The sequence below is a fragment of the Trachurus japonicus genome, chromosome 8 (genome assembly GCF_045865225.1).
Source record: "Trachurus japonicus isolate A0001 chromosome 8, Traja_1.0".
Lineage (NCBI taxonomy): Eukaryota > Metazoa > Chordata > Actinopteri > Carangiformes > Carangidae > Trachurus > Trachurus japonicus.
The window spans coordinates 6720277-6736720 of record NC_140914.1 but is presented as its reverse complement, the minus strand read 5'-3'; the positions used below and the strand labels follow the sequence as shown (position 1 = coordinate 6736720).

Genomic DNA, 16444 nt, shown 5'->3' with positions numbered 1-16444 from the left:
GACGAGAGCTGGGACACCGGGTCGGAGGCTCTGAGGTTGGTTTTCCCTGTAACAGTTTACAAGTCATTTATTAAACTATCACAATTACTCTGAAGCTGTTTGATTAAGGTAAAAATATTGCATAGTTCCTCTTTAAAATCAAGTTTTCAGGTACTTTAACTTAAGTGAACATCGTCTCTTCCTGGTGGATCTGTGCTCGGTCCACCTGTGAGTTCAGGAGCTGAGGAGTTACAGCCCTGATGAGATCCAGATCCGACCTCACGGTGCCAGCAGAGGAAGCTGCTGCTGCCGCCGCCGCTCTCTCCCCCCTACGGCCTGCACATACAACCACTAAGTCATTATCATTCCCAGAACAAACACGTTCCTCATCTGAGTTAATCTTTATGTAAACGGTTTGTCTCACGGCTCCTTCAGCAGAGAGTCTCCGCTCCCTCCGCTCCCTGAGCTCCCGACGCTGCCGAGGCCGAACCCATAATAAATAAAGAGGAGAAGAAAAACAGAAACAGCACACAGCTATTTAAAGTTCGGCCTTAAGCACTTCTGTCAAGTGAATCCCCCCCCTCCCACGCCCCACACTCACCCCTACCCTCCCACCCCCTCCATGCTTTTTTTGTTTTAGACAGAGAGTCTCCAAGTATTAGCCCGTGAGGCTAACAGCCAGGCTACACTGGTAGCACGAGAGCATCTGTGCTCTCGCCCGTGGGCTTTTTCCTTCCCGTCACACCACAGTGGGGCCGAGGCTCGGATCGGCCTGAGGCCTCGTGGCCATGGAAACGCACTCATGTATGAATGTTACTTTGTTTAAAAATGACTCCAGGAGGACAGACCAAGAGGACGGGACAGGACAGAGACAGAGACAGGACATCACGTGTCGGTGATGTAACAGGAAGAGGTGGTTTCGGTGCCAAAATATATTTTTTAAATTTTTTTAATGGAGACCAGAGGGAAACTGGAGCTAAAACTGAAAGTGGAACGATGCAAATCCGGTACTTTTTTTGCTGTTTTGGTCACTTTTTTTCTCCACAGCTCCCCCTACAGTTTCGGAGTGCATATTTTCATTTGTTGTAAAAACTCACCTCTAACCCTCCTCCCGCCATGTGTATTTGTTTTCAAGGAGGCCGGCGAGAAGGAAATCTGTGGAGCGATTTCTACTGAGGTGGGTCACGTTAACAAGAGATTACAGATTACAGGGCGTGTTTGTGTTGTAGTGCCACAAAGCGATCTCTCTGTATGTTTCTGGCAAGACGAGATCTGAGACACCGGGTCGAAGGTGCAGACCTTGCAAGGTTGTTTTTCAGCCAAGAGACACTATAGGTGGAGGGCAGAGAGACGCCATTCTCCCCGTAACAAGTCATTTAACCATCAAAATGACTCCAAAGCTGTTTAATTAAGGCAAAGATCTTGCATACTTCCTCTTTAAATAAGCAAATTATTCCTTAAATTCTCAGATTTAATTGGTTTCTCTCTGACACGTTCACTTACAAGAGAAGGATTAGGGGTTTTTCTGCTTTTCTCAGTTTCATCACTGCAAAATTGTTTCTACATAGACAAAACTGAAGATTTACACACATCATTTTTCACTAAACAAAACAATTAAAGAAATGACTATTTAGAACCTATTGATTGATTGATTGATTATTTCAAATGAAAATAACGTATCATGGGCAATATGTGGTGTTTTGATTGTGTTTTACTGTTTTTATTCTTGTCTTTGTGTCATGGAGACAGTGATGTGCAGCACCTCAGTCCAAAATGAATTTCCTACAGGGACGATAAAGTATCATACGGTGTGAGAAGTTGACATTTCACTATGAATTTTAAGTCTGCAAAGATTGTTTTTTTTATATCAATCAATCTGCCATCAGAAATCCTAAACTGGTTTTCTTACAGCTGAAGCTTCGTCTCTAAACCTCTCTCAACAAAACTCACTTCCTGAACCTTCAAGGTCCTGACCCTGAACCATCTGCTGAAACATTAACACACCTGTAAATGTGATGAGACCAGGTCTTATTAAAGAGACGACACCTGCTGCTGTGATCATTAGACAAGGTGTAAAAGCTCATGAATATATTATTGAGTATTTTGACCTTCAGCTCCTGAAACCCTGTTTTTTTGTTTTTTTTTACGAGGGTCCTGTGAAGAGACACGAGGTTTTTTCCATAAGAGTCTGTGTATAAACAGTGAGTTTGACCCCGGAGCATCTTAGTGTCTGGAGGAACATGTTGTATATAGAACAGCAGCTAAAAATAACCAACCCGGCCCTGCGTTAGCTTGTCTCCTTCTAGCATTTTATAAGTGTAACCCCCACCACCCCCACCCCCCACCCCCTACCCCCTGATGCTCAATTGAGTGAAATCATCCTCGGAGATGTTTAAAGAGCCACCACTCGGAGCTGGTTCACGTCAGAACGAGCAGAAAGTTTCAGAGCCTGAGTCGGTTTTCTGCTTTTTGCTGCTCCGCTGGAGATGATGAATCAATCGAAGGAGGATGAGAAAGAGAAAGAGAAAAAAAAGAGAGAAAGAAAAAGAGAGAAAAGAGGCTTTAATACAACAACTGATGAGTATTCAGAAACTCGTGGAGCGAAGTAATGAACCCGTGACACAGTGATGGAGGTCGTGACCCGGTGATGGAGGAGGTCGTATAGTAAAGAGAGAGGGGGGAGACAGAAAGGAGAGGTGGAGGATCTGCAAAAGCTGACACAGCACTGACGAAATGGGAGTAATATGTGCGTTTGGTTATTGTTGATATGATGAATCACTGCTGCATAGACAACAACCCCCTCCCTCCAAAAAAAAACAAAAATTTAGATGTGTCCTCCTGTGCATCAGTGTGTGTGTGTGTGACGTGGTGTCGTCCTCGCTCGGTGAACCTGGCTGCTGCTGTTTTAGATGCGTCAGTGACAGAGAGCGAAGGGTGTGTGTGTATGTGTGTGTGTATGTGGGGTGGGGGGGTGGGGGGGGGGTGTCGGCTGCCCCAGCTGGGCCAATCAGGCGTGAGCGAGCGGCTCGTGGTCGTCGGATCAGCGCATGCCTTCCGCCATGTGCAGCGCCGTGGCACAGATCCCCTTATGGATCCTGATATGTTCTCCACAGTGTCATGCAGCAGCAGCAGCAGCAGCAGCAGCAGTGTGTGTGTGTGTGTGTGTGTGTGTGTGTGTTTGTGCAGATAACGGAGGTGACTGGCTGTGTGTGTTTAATGAAATCTCCTTCACTGCACCGCGGAAACTTTACCAACTCTGCACCTTCCTCCAGCCTGAAGCTCATTCCTTCTCCAGTTTCACCTTTATAAATATATAAGTAACTAAAACTAACTAACTCTCCACGCTGGATAAGCTCCTCCCTCAGGACGCTGCTCTTCTCTTCTCTCCTCAGTCTCTTTAAACCTCTGACATTAAAACTCTCCCATGAAACCGTGACTAATAAACTTGTGATGGGGTTGAGCAGCTCTGGCAAATTGACCGACTCCAACCGGCAAATCTCGGAGGAAAAAGAAAAGGGAATAAACTTTCAACTATATTAAAAAGGGAAATAAACTAAAGTGATTGCAACACTTTACAGAGAGCTGTGTGGTATTGTTGATCTTTAACGTCCATCATTACACAGTTTAAAGGTCCATGACCAGAATTTTAATGGTACCGACTCCGTTTAAAATCACATTTATGGGCTAATAATTGAAACATAATTGCTAAATGGATTATGTAATGTAGTGTAAAGACTGTGACGACACTAAATGTACGGTTTGTTAACGTCTGGGTGGACGGTGAATACATGGAACAAAGGAGTGTTAAAGGTGAGTTCAGTGTGTTGGGTTCAGGCAGCCATGATGGTTTTTTAAATGTGTTAGGTGAGTTTCCTCAGTATGAACATTACATGTTTTTAAATAGATGTATTCATCGACTTTTACACATATTTCAGGAATTATATTAAAGTATATTAAATTAAAATGTAGACAAGTATTGTATGCTATTGGAGGGTTACAAGAATAGTCTTTCTTCTATGCTACACTTTGTGCCGTCGCTACTGTTGTGAAACATGCACACACATGCGTTGTCCAGTTTCAGTCAGATTTCTCCATTTTCGTTATTCATTATGTTATCCAATATCTCTATTCTGTTTGTTAGACTTATGTGGGTAGGGATGGTGTGTGGGAGTGTGGGAGCAAGATGTCTGTATTTGTTATGTTATGTATGTCTATAATGTAATGTAGTGTATTGTTGTTATGTGTTGTATGTATACTGTATGTCTGTCTAGGGACCCCCTTGAAAATGAGATGCTACATCTCAAGGGGCTATCCTTTAATAAATTCAAATGAACATGTACGTGTACATGTACTGACAGTCTGAGTGACGGATATTTATCTATGGGACACAATCCTATAATATAAGCACATACATTTGAATGGGCCAAACATAATGTATATGTATTTTTTTCATGTTTATATATTATATTATGTGCACATGCATTTCATATGTAACGTACACTATGAGCATTATGTGATATTTGTGCATGTTAAAATATAGATTTATGTGGATATATATACGTATAATTAACCTGGGATTGTTATGTTGTTGTTTGCTGTAGCAGCAGTACGAGCTACTCGACTGGTCAGTGATCATTGGATCAGATGCAGGTGAGGTTGAGTCAACCTGCAGCATCAGCAGCATCAGCAGCAGCATCAGCAGCAGCAGCAGAGGCTGCACAGGTAAAAGGGAAACGACAGGTCTGAGTCACATGAGCAGAGTCAGAGTAGAAGCCCAAACGTTACCTCATCACTGAACAACAGAGACACAGAGAGAGAGTGACAGTGAATGAAATGCATCTCTCTCTCTCTCTCTCTCTCTCTCTGCCAGTCACGTTGTGGCCCCCCCCGTACCCCCCCCCCCCCAGAGGACCGGGGGCAGTGGCATAAGACCTGTCGCCCCGCATCAGGGCCGGGGCCGCGACAGCCCAGCTCATATGTAAATGTGTCAGCGTGCACAGATTCATGAGTCTGACATATCAGTTTGAATATGCATGTTCAACGCTGACTGGAGCGTAAACATCTCTGTACATCAGTGTGTGTGTGTGTGTGTGTCAGGGCACACGGTGTGTATGTCTGAGCTGATCCCAGTATGTGATCCTGACATTCCCGGTGGGAAGGAGCCTCACGACTGTTTTCATTTGCTGGACCGTCCGTATCTCTTCATGGGAGGAGACGAGGTGAAAGTGACATCTGATTTCATCCACACTCAGTATGTGTGTGTGTGTGTGTGTGTGTGTGTGTACCTCCATCTTTTTCTCTTATTACACATGTCGCTGCTTCTTCACACCTTCATCACATTTTCTCTGTTTTTTTTCTACTTTTTTTTTTGAGGAAATTTCCCAGCTGATGATTAAAAACATTTATTCTGTTTCGTGCACAGACATAATCACTGTGTGAATTAAAATAATCATTAGTCTGAGCCACAATATGATGATTTTAAGAAAAGTATAACTCAAAATACTGTGCGAAGTGTAGAAAATGTGAGATTTATCATGGTAAACCCCAGTCAATATTAAATTAGGTGAATTAATGACTGTTTTCATCATCAGTTAATCAGATTTTAGCTTGTTTATTATCTGTTTAGTCAATAAAAAGATAAAATAACACTCACTACAGCTCCTCTGAGAACAAAATTCACTTTACATCGACACAAATAAAGCAGAAAATTCTCATATTTGAGAAGCTGAAACTCCAAAGCGGCTGCTGGATCGTTTCCTGTTGGCAGACCACTCAATTAGATTATCTCATTTATTTCAGCTCTATGTAAATGAGCACAATTAGTGAGTGAACTCCTGTGGGTATAGCTACTTCCTGAGTACTACGAGTACTACTACTGCATTGCAGTTGTGTGAATACGTGTGTGTTGCACAACCATCACATCATCACGTGCTGCGGCCGTGGTCTGTTGCTCCACGTTTGACGAGAATCACGGCGGTCAGGGAGGATTCCCTTTTGTCTCACAACATCATAGAAATTTTTGTTTTGTTTAGTTTTTTTTTTCCTTTTTTGTGCAATTAAAGGCTCAGAGATCAGCTGTGTCGTCACGGCAACACGTGCACCAACACAGCTGGAAACATGTCGCCTGCCTTGCGAAGGGTCAGGGCCGACTGCGGGGCTCGTTTTCCTGAGGAGTCATCCTGAGTCACGGGGAGCTCGACACAGACCCCCTCCCCTCTTGTCCCTCCTCTGCTCGTTGCTGCCTAATATTTGGACCCCAACCCCCCTCCCCCCCTCCACACACACACACACACACACACACACAAAAAACAAAAAAACAAGGGACACAAAAACCTTAGCTGCAGAAGCACGACAGGGTCCAATCTCCTGACTCCTCCACACGAAGGTCAAGCTCTGGTGCAGCTCATCGTTTCTATATACTTTTAAAGGGACATTGTGTAACTTCTCCTGTTATCTATTCCTGAAAATCGATTATTTGGTTTAAAGGGACAACGAGGAGTTTCTCCATCGGCAGAACGAAAAATTCTCAAAAAAGTCTCATATTAATGTGGATGAATCTACATTACCCACACTTGTTAATGGGCCCATTTTCGATAAACATATTGTTTTGTCTCTATCGTTATTTTGTTATTATTAGTGGTGGCGGAAATGCTGGTCGAGCCGACCAGCGTTTCCTTACTTTTGGTTTCGTGGACTCTGCCCGGCGAGTCATGAGAATAACGCCGCCAAATCGCCGTTTATGGTCGGAACTACGACGGTGTCTGATGTTCTTCGAACCTCTGACTTTAATTCTTGATGAATGAAAACATGAGTCTGTCTTGCGCCGGTCAAAGAATTTCACGGTGCGCGGAGGCTCATAAATGTAGTGTGAAAACGCTTCGCTTTTCCGAAAGTAAGCCTGGCTGTTAGCCTCCGAAAAAGTCTGTTTTTCATTCATCTCCCCCCATCAACACAGTGAAGTGTTCCTTTCAGCTCTGAATTTGCCGTTCATATCATTCATATCTCCATGGAGCGGGTAAGCTCGGTGCTGGCTGCCATGTGGTGTCGCCATGTTTTTACGTTCAGTGGCAGCGTGACGGTAGGAAACCACAGAAACTCAGCGGAGACACCGGAGCTGTCGGCTCAGGTCGAGGTGGCGTCTGTGGAATGTCACCGCGGTAACGCAGTGAGGAGGAATGGAGCGTTACACTGATGCTGCATTCACCTGCAGTTGGGCAGACGGCCGTCGGTAACAAACCAGATGTCATTTTAGTCACAGAAGTCCAGAGAAAGCCGGTAAAACGTGGGTCAGGTAAACAATATGACATCGCCATGACAACATATTGTCACGTGTATTGTTTTGCCTCGTGCTGACGGGCCACTTGTTTACATAGAGGCTTGTTTATGCCGTTACGTGCAGCGGCTGTCGTCCGTCTGCCGTCTGCCCAATATCACGTGAATGCAGCATGAAAAATACGATTGAGTTGCTTGCGATCTACAACCGCAACGCTAGATGGGAGTAATTCCTACACAATATACCTTTAATGACAGTTTAAATAGAATCTCTGTAATAGAATCTCTGTAATTATCTTAAGACACGCACACACACACACACACACACACACACGCTGGCTCATCTCTGCAGCGGCCTTGCCAATTATTTTCATGACAACGTTACGGAACAAATTTCACTGTCTGTCGTCTACTTTCAATCTTGGAGATGAAACTGTTCTCCCAGAAAATCACCATGTGCTCGCCGCGCCAGAAATAGTTCTAATACTTCCACACACATCAATCCAGAGAGGATGTCCATCTCTGCCTTGTCCCCGTCACCACGGCTACGGGTTCGGAGGAAGGATGGATCAAAAACCTCACTCACACACACGCTCGCACACACTTTGTTTCTCTCTTTGCTGCCGTTCTAACTTGATGACCTCTAACAATCCTAATCGGCGGGTAATTACAAAGAGGGCGAAGCACCTCTTCCCTCACGCTCCGGCTCTTAATGTCATTTACAGGATCTGGCAACCCAAGAAGACGTGGAGCAGCAGCATCTAGGGGACACGGTGTCGAGCCGGAGCGGAGGGAATCCAGACTAGTTGGCAGGCTTAAAGACACTTCTCCCCTCCGCGTGCCGAGCTCTGCCTGCACTCTGAGGATTAAAGCTGGCAGCGTGCGCACGTCTGCTGAACAAGATATACACAAACACACACACATACTCACACACAACAAAACACCTTGAGATTTCATGTTTGCACAAAGTCAGGGAGGAGGAAGAGGAGAAGCTGCAGGATCTCCATCCACAGCTGCAGATAGAAGAACATGTTGCTGCAAAAACACCTGCTCCTCTTCAACAACTAAAAAGCAGGAGATGTAGCTCACTTACTGTACTGACTAAACACACACACACACACACACTGAAGTGAAGAAGTAGGGGAAGTAAAAAAAAAAACACAAAAAAAACAGGAAGTGATTTTCTCCAGTTATTCAAAAGAGCTGCGTCTATATGCAGCATGTAATTGACTTAAACACAGCCCGCAGACATTTCAGTTCATGATTATGATAATCGCCAACGCCGGGCTTAATTGCAAAGTGATTAACATGAAACAGATGTAAATAACAGCACAAAGGTAAAAGAATGTGACGCTCATAATGTCCCAGTTGATGCTCGTAATGACTCCATGCACTGACGTCTGGGTCTTTTTGATCTTTTTCATCACTTTGTGTGTTTCTGTTCAATCATCTTTATTCAAAGTCAGTGAAAGTGAAATCGAACATGTACACCCGTAACTGTAAAACTAAAAACAGAAGCAGAATGATAATGTCTGCAGCGTGCGGTGATATTGATTCTCCAGTTTATCGCAGGTCATTAAAGATTCAGGTCTCGTAGTGTTTAAGGTGAGGCAGCTCCAAGCTTCAGGTTTGTTTTTAGATTAAAACACCTGACGGAGTGAAATCATCATGGAGACACGACTCAGGAGGAGTTAGGAGTTCTTGTTGTCTCTTTGCACAGTGTGGAGTTGGTGGCTTAAGTGAGGATGCTTAAAAAGATAAACTCCATCCTGATCAATGATGGCCACACACTCCGTGCCCTCCAGGCTTTTAGGCTGAACACACACACACACACACACTGAAAGAAAAATCTTGAATCTTTCCTCTCGGCTGCCGTCAGGCTTTTCATCTCACAGTGGCCACGATGTTGTGTTTTTATTTTGATGATGCTCTTTTGATTCTTTTATCACAATTTATCTTATTTATCTATATTTTACTTACTTTTATTTAACTCTCAACTCAACTTTATTTATAAAGCCCTTTAAAACAACCACAGCTGAAACAAAGTGATGTACATAATGCAACATATGGAAAGAAAACTCTGTTTATCTCATCCTCTTTTAAAGAGATGTGCAACATTTCTGTATCTGTGGTCGTGTGTATGTGGTACGCTGCTGCTGTAATCTTATAATTTCCTGTTAAAGGATTAATAAAGTGTCGTTAACTAAACTTTTAGGAGTTGATGCCGTTGCTGATGATGCTCCAGAACATTTCCACTTAGATTATTTTTATCTGCATCTGAACTGCTCCTTTATTTGATTTAATTTTGGGGCTTTTAGGCCTTTAATTGATAGGACAGCTGAGAGACAGGAAACGGGGAGACAGAGACAGAAAGAGGGGGAAATATTGTGCGGAATCAAACCGGGGGATTATAGCCTCTGCCTGCTCTGCACCCAGTGAGCTAAACTTGGTTTGATTTTCTAAAATGTCTCGCTCTACTGACGCATCTGTTTGTTTCAAATTTGTTTTCTTATTGTTGCATCGTTTATTGCATATTTTATTATTTTATTACACGGACTGTTTTTCTCTTTCTGTTTTATATACACGTCATAAATCAGCGCAGCAGCTGCCGACAGTCCGTGTAACATCCCTCCGGTTTTTCTAGGACGTCCTCTGATCATTTAATAAACATCTTTGCACAATTTATCACTTATATCTGCCAACCCAGGAGCTTTTTTTTTTTTTTTCTCTTTTTCTTTTTCCAGGAGCAGCATCTCGTCTCCAGCAGAGGCAGTTTGCTGATGATCCTAACCGAGGTGATGGGTGATGGGGGGGGTTGTTTCCTTCCTGCCACACAGAATCTGCCCCTCATCTCTCTCTCTGAGCACCGAGGTGCACAGAGGTCGACCCCCCCTCCCTCCCTCCCTCCCTCCCCTCCTCCTCCTCTTGATCCTATACTGGTCCAAGTTGCTCCTTCAGCACCAACGGGGAGGGAGATAATGGTCTCAGGGTGGAGACGGGAGTTACAGAGATGACGGATGGTTTCACATACAGGAGATGTTGCTTCAATCTATAGTTTATGTAAAGCTGTGAAAAGCCAAAACTGTGTGGAAGAAGTGGAGGGGGAGAGATGCTTCTGCTGGCAGCTCACCAAAGAATACACTCTGAACACACACACACATATAGGCTACCATCCATATGCTACGGTGGTGGATGGAGCGGGCATCAGTCACCATAGCAGCAGCAGCAGCGGCACTAAGCTCTTTCAAATTGGCAACATCCCAAATCCATCACAATGACTTTACATATAGAGGATTTCCTGGAGAAACTCATTACGCCGGCTCATGTTGGAGCCACCGCTGCCGTGGCATTGACAAATGCTCCACGCTGGAACCAACGTGGCATATTTCAAAAGGCATCCAGCACAATGAAAGGGTTTCTCATCATCACGGTGAATAATGCCGGGGCGCCGGTGGCCGCTCCCCCCCGCGGGTTAACTGCTCTCAGAGAGGTGGGGGGTGTTTCCTTTGATATATTGACTTCACAAACCATGAGATAATCACTGAATCAGGGAATGTGTGTGTGTGTGTGTGTGTGTGTGTGTGTGCGTGGAGAGGCTGTCAAAGCAATAGTTGGCACAATCTGTTGTACTGTAGGAGGAGGCGTTCAGAGCCGAGGCACCATGGGTAAAAACACCACCAGCTCTGTCATGGAGAGATAAAATCCTGCAGTTTAATCCAGATTCAAACACATTTGAATATAATTTCTATTATGTTTAGGTGTTTTTTTGTGCCTTGTATGAGAATTATTATAAATATACTATTGTTATATTTTAATTACCTCCATTTTTTTTTTAAACAATTAGCCTCCATGAGCTGCACCTCTTTCATCCTAATTTGAATAATTTATCTCCACACGCTCTGGTAAGGTGAAACTGAATAACACCCCCACCCAACCACATACATTACAGATATAGCTACTCAGCATCGATTAATCTGAGGAATCAACCGCCAATAAAGTGATTAGAAAGTGTGTTTGTAACGTGGACAAGCTGCTGCAGGAATTGTGCACCGCCCATCTCCAACGGCACCATGTGAGAACAAAAGAGCAGGATTCACTGCTGCTTCAGAACCGAACCAGACATCAATATACTCTTTATATGAAGCAAATTCAATATGATTAGTAAACTGACTGGGCTCCCAATTAGCAGCTTTGTGTCAGTCAATTAAAACGCGCCTCCTCCTCCTCCTCCAAGAGAAGTTGATCCTCTTGTTGCTGAGCCGAGGACTCACACACGGTCAGAACCGAAAGAGAGAGAGAGAAAAAAAAAAAAACGAACCACGGAGGGTGAAACCGATCTCCGTGCGCGCTATGGTGCCAAATGGTGCCAATGGTGCGTCTATATGAACCTCGATGTTCACCCGCACCGTGGGGGGGCTGCCTGCCTTCCCCGTCACTGGGTTACAGATTATACAGCCACAATGGGAGAAGCAGAGGTGGGAATTTAAAAAAACAAAAAACCCAAAAAACAAAAAAAAAACACACAATTACACAGACCCGGGGTCAGTAGAGAGGTTCTTACCGCTATGCGAGTCTGTGAAGAAGCTTTAAGACGTAAGATGATCCTGGTGTCGGGAGGGGAAGGTCGTGTTGGACTTGTTCAGGTCCAAACTTGATTATCTGCTCCACTTCTCGGGAGGAACCAGCAGCGCGTTTTCACCGATGAGCTGGGATGTTGTATTTTTTTTTGTTACGGTGATCTCAGAGCATCGCTGCGAGAATGTGCGAGCAGCCTTTTGTCCATGTCCATTTGTCGCCGTTTGCGCCTTCAGATCGAGCGTAGCCGCCGTCGATGATCAGACTACTATGTGGTCTGCTGCGTAAAGCCGGTGCCAAAATTCCTGCGGGCCCGTTCCGTGACAGCGACGCGACGAGACAATAGTCTGGTCATTTTGGCACGAGCTGAACCTGCTCCGCTGCCAACAACAACAACAGTTACATCGGCTGATTAGAAGAAGCGGATCTTGAACAACGCCGCGGCTTCGTTCATATCTGTGCGTCAAGGAAGGCCCACGGAAAAAAAAAAAAAAAATCCGCTGGTAAATATGTCAGTCAGTCGCTCACATGTGCCAGTTGTTGGCTCCGTTGTCGTCTTCCCTGTCCCTCATCTTCGCGGCGGGAGTCACCGATCTGTTGATCACCGGCATCCAGGGGCTTCACCTCCTTTATTTATCAGCACCTTTTGTTTTTTTTGTTTCTTTTTGTTTTTTTCTGTTCCCTCTCCTCGATGCGACCTGACACCGGCTGGACGCGGCTGTGTGTGGCTGAGTGACAGCTGGATCTCCTGACTGGGAGCTTCAGTAGACTCGTATCTTTGCAGATAGAGGAGAGCAGCAGCAGCAGCAGCAGCAGCGCGAGGCTGGATGTGGTGGCGGCGAGCACGCGTCTTTGACAGTGCGCGCACCCGACAGGAGGTCACACATCTCGGGTCCATAAACATCTGCCCGAGAGAGAGAGAAAAGGGCAGTTAAATCCGATTTACAGCGCAGCGTCGCTTTGTGTCTGAGCCGTTTACGTGATATTAGATCATATGCGTCTCAACTGAAGCCTGATTATAATGGTTTTAATACCATCAGCATAATATTATATAGATTTATACAGAATTACCCCATTCACAGGCTGACTGTGGCTTTATGGTGAATTACATGTTTTATTCTCATTTAAATCTTGACACGGTTCATATCAGCTTCATATTTTCAATATATCTTTTCATTTTAAAATATGAAAAGATATAAAGAAATACACATCTGTAATAAGATATATTCATATAGACCTATAGAAACATATGTGGGTTTTTTATGTGAAGTAAGTTCAGTTGATTTTATTTGTGCTGAAGGTGTTTGAGAATAGGCTATAATACTTTATTAATCTTTTGCAGGAAATTATTGTGTCACAGCAGCTCCAATAGAATAGAATAAAAAATACAGATACGATAATTAGGAGATTAAAATAAAAGGGAAGGATGGATACATGATTGAAGGATACATGATGCCAAAGAAAACCAATGATAAAAATATAAATAAATGAAATAAAATAAAAGATACATACAGAAAAGTAAAGTTATAACAGAGCGCAGCCTCTCTGAGTCTGGTCTGATCCGGTCTGGACCCCATTAGGTCCTCAGCTGTCCCAGTGCACCCTGGGTAAAGGGCACATTTGATGAGTTTATCCTGCTGGGATGGAAATTGAAGTGACACCGTTTGGTGACCCGGGACCAGAAAGAAAGACCGACCAGGTTTCAGCACCGGGGCCACCGACCACGTTCCCAGGAAGTGACTGAGGCCTCGATGACGTCTGTGGCTCCGTCCGGTCGGAAGAGGAGGAGGAGGAGGAGGAGGAAAAAGAGGACCAGAGGGAAAGTTCAGAACCAGTCCAAGGTCTCTGTGGTCTGGTCTCAATCTGCTGCTCTCGGCCTCCGGCTTAGGAACACATATGGCTCATTTGGCAAATTGAACCAGCTAATAGAAAAATCAGAGTCGTTGATTGTTGTAAATGTGAAGGTTTGTCCACAGACGTCTGGGATGGATCGACCTCTGATCCGCTCTGTGATTGGACAGTGATTCACTTTGTTGTGGGACCTTCAGGTGCTGTAGGGAACAGGAGTCATACGGTCATGTGATTGTGGGTTCTTTTTTTGTGAGAGAGTGTGTGTGTGTGAGTGTGTGTGTGTGTGTGTGTGTGTGTGTGTGTGTGTGTGTGTGTGTGTGTGTGTGTGTGTGTGTGTGTGTGTGTGTGCTGAGGGCTGTGACCTTGCTGGACCTCAGACTGTCACCGAGCTGCTGGGCAGTGACGGCGTCCGGCTGCGTCTCTGCAGGACAGCGTCCGATCGACCGGTCAATAAGGAGACGTCAGGACGAATCAACAGCTCAGGAACGAGTGGTAGCAACGCGAGACAGCTCCGGTTTACAGCTTCAACATGTAGACCTACATTACAACTGTAACACAGAGTGAGACATGAAGCCAAATAAACAGCTGTAACCGTGGTAACGCCAGTAAACATCTACTGTCAGCTCATATCGAGGAGATTCAGAGGAACACAGCTGCTCCGTTAGGGGTCGTGTTGCAGATTTCTACTGTTGCTCTTCTGTCTCTTTGTGGACATTTTGCATCTTAGGATTTTTGTTTTGGCAGTTTTTGCAAAGCAGCCTCCAGGGGGGCAAAGCCAGCATCCTCCTTATGCTGGACACAAGCCCAGCTTGTTGTGGCAGAAAGGCCGTCCGATGGAAAACCTATGTCAGATTGAAGATGCAACTCAGAGGCCTAGAGGAAGAGCAAAGAGGAGGTTTATGGATGTAGTGAGAGAGGACATGAGGTTAGTTGGTGTGAGATGAGAGGAGCCTAGAATAGAGTTAGATGGAGTCAGATGATTCGCTGAAGGAGAACAGTGGAAAGCAAAAGACAAGGATTTTTTTTGTTTTTGTGTCTTTTCTGGTCATTTTGTGTCTCTTTGAAGAAGCTTTGAGTGTATTTGTGTGGTTGTTTGTGTCTCTATTGAGTTGTTGTGTGTTTTGCATCTGAGGTTGTTTGTTCTCATATTCCCGAGGTTGTTTTCCATCTCTTTGTGCTTATTCTTGTCTCTCCTGAGGTGTTTGGTGTTTGTTGGTGGACAGGACATGTTTTGTGTCTGATGTTTTATCTTTCAAGTATTTTGTGTTTTGTCCCTTTGCATAAGTTTCTTGTGGTAAATCTTTTTTTGTTGTCAAGTTTGACATTTTGTGATCTTTGTGGTTGTTTCCGGTCTCTTTGTAAACATTTGCATTTGTATTATTGTGATTATTGGTTGACATTTCTGTGTGTCTAAGTTTTGTCTCTTTGCAGGTGTTTCCTTTTAGTTGTCACCCTGCATCTTGTGTGTCTTTGTGGCAGGGGCGGGTCTTCCATGGTGGCATGGGGGGGCACCTGCTCACCCTGAAATCTGATTGCCCCCCCCCAATGGTCATTGACTTGTAGTAATGTCAATCACTGTGAAAAGCTCTTAACCACTCCTATGTTCACTGTACAGAGCTATAAGCACTAACTTCTGACTAAGGCTCTTAATCAACTCTGTACAGCAAACATCCCGGTGTTCTGTAAAGAAAATGATGTAAGATTGTTATTGATCTCAATTTCACCATTTGAGTCATGCTTGTTCTGGTTATTCTGTATACATTGACTGTTACACAAAACACAAAGATGTTTATTGTACAGAGCTGAGCTCTAACTACTGGGTAAGTGTATAAGATATTGCTGTTCACTGTGAGAATGTATTATGTTGCTTATTCTGCTTTTTGTTTATAACCTAGGGTTGATTATTGATTGATTAAAATCTTAATGTTGACACTGACAGCATAAAATTAAAAGCTTATAGGTATCATAGGCATAGGCATTAATGCTAAATAAAAGCAAGACGAAGACATACTGTAAACAGTGTGTAACTGTACAATATAAATATTGGAGAACGACCAGAAAACACTCTGGAGCCGCCCCTGCTTTGTGGCTGTAATCGTTCTGTGTGTCCGGAGGCCGACTCCACCTTCATCATCTACAGTTATAGATCTCTGCATGATTATTGGAAGTGGCCAGTCGTGCACGACACAGAGCAGAGCGTCGATATGAACTGGGCCTGTGTCTGGACACGTCGTCGGTGTGAAGCTGCAGAGGAGCAGGTTGGTCTGTGACGTTGGCAGGAACAGACAAGAGTGATTGAGTCACCGACACATGACGAGAGGAGCAGAGAGGTGGAGATGGAGGAGAGAGGAGCGAGGACGGACTCTCTGCAGGAGAAGGTGACTGATGAGGTGGGTGGAGAGCAGATGGAGCTGCAGACTGAGGGCCGACGCCGACTTGCACGATGAGGAGGAGTTGGCCCCTGCACCCACCATCGGCGGTCCCTGCTCCCGTCTATATTTAGCGCGGGGACCACAGATTGTAGCGAGGGCTCCGGGGCCTTGTGTTCAGACCGGTTGGCTGCTGCCATCCGTCTCAGCGCCCGCGGCCGGGCACGATCCCGGCTCACGCCAGCACAGAGGGGGGGAGGAGGGAGGGTGGTGGGGGGTTGATGATGATGATGATGGGGCCGTGTCGTCTGAGAGCACGTTTACTCAACACATGCACAGAGTCGTCACATTGTGTTGGAGCGGATCCTTCAGAAGCCAATGGGAGGATTCAGACACCT

General features: G+C 44.8%; 1 protein-coding gene across 1 annotated transcript in view; it reads right to left on the bottom strand.

The window, feature by feature from the left end:
* The window catches only part of gjc1 (gap junction protein gamma 1), a 55139-nt gene extending 42548 nt beyond the window's left edge, over positions 1–12591 (bottom strand). The window contains exon 1 of the mRNA XM_085783463.1: positions 11813–12591. The gene's annotated coding sequence lies outside the window, so the exon portion shown is untranslated. The remainder of the gene's footprint in view (positions 1–11812) is intronic.
* Between the last annotated feature and the right edge of the window lie 3853 nt (positions 12592–16444).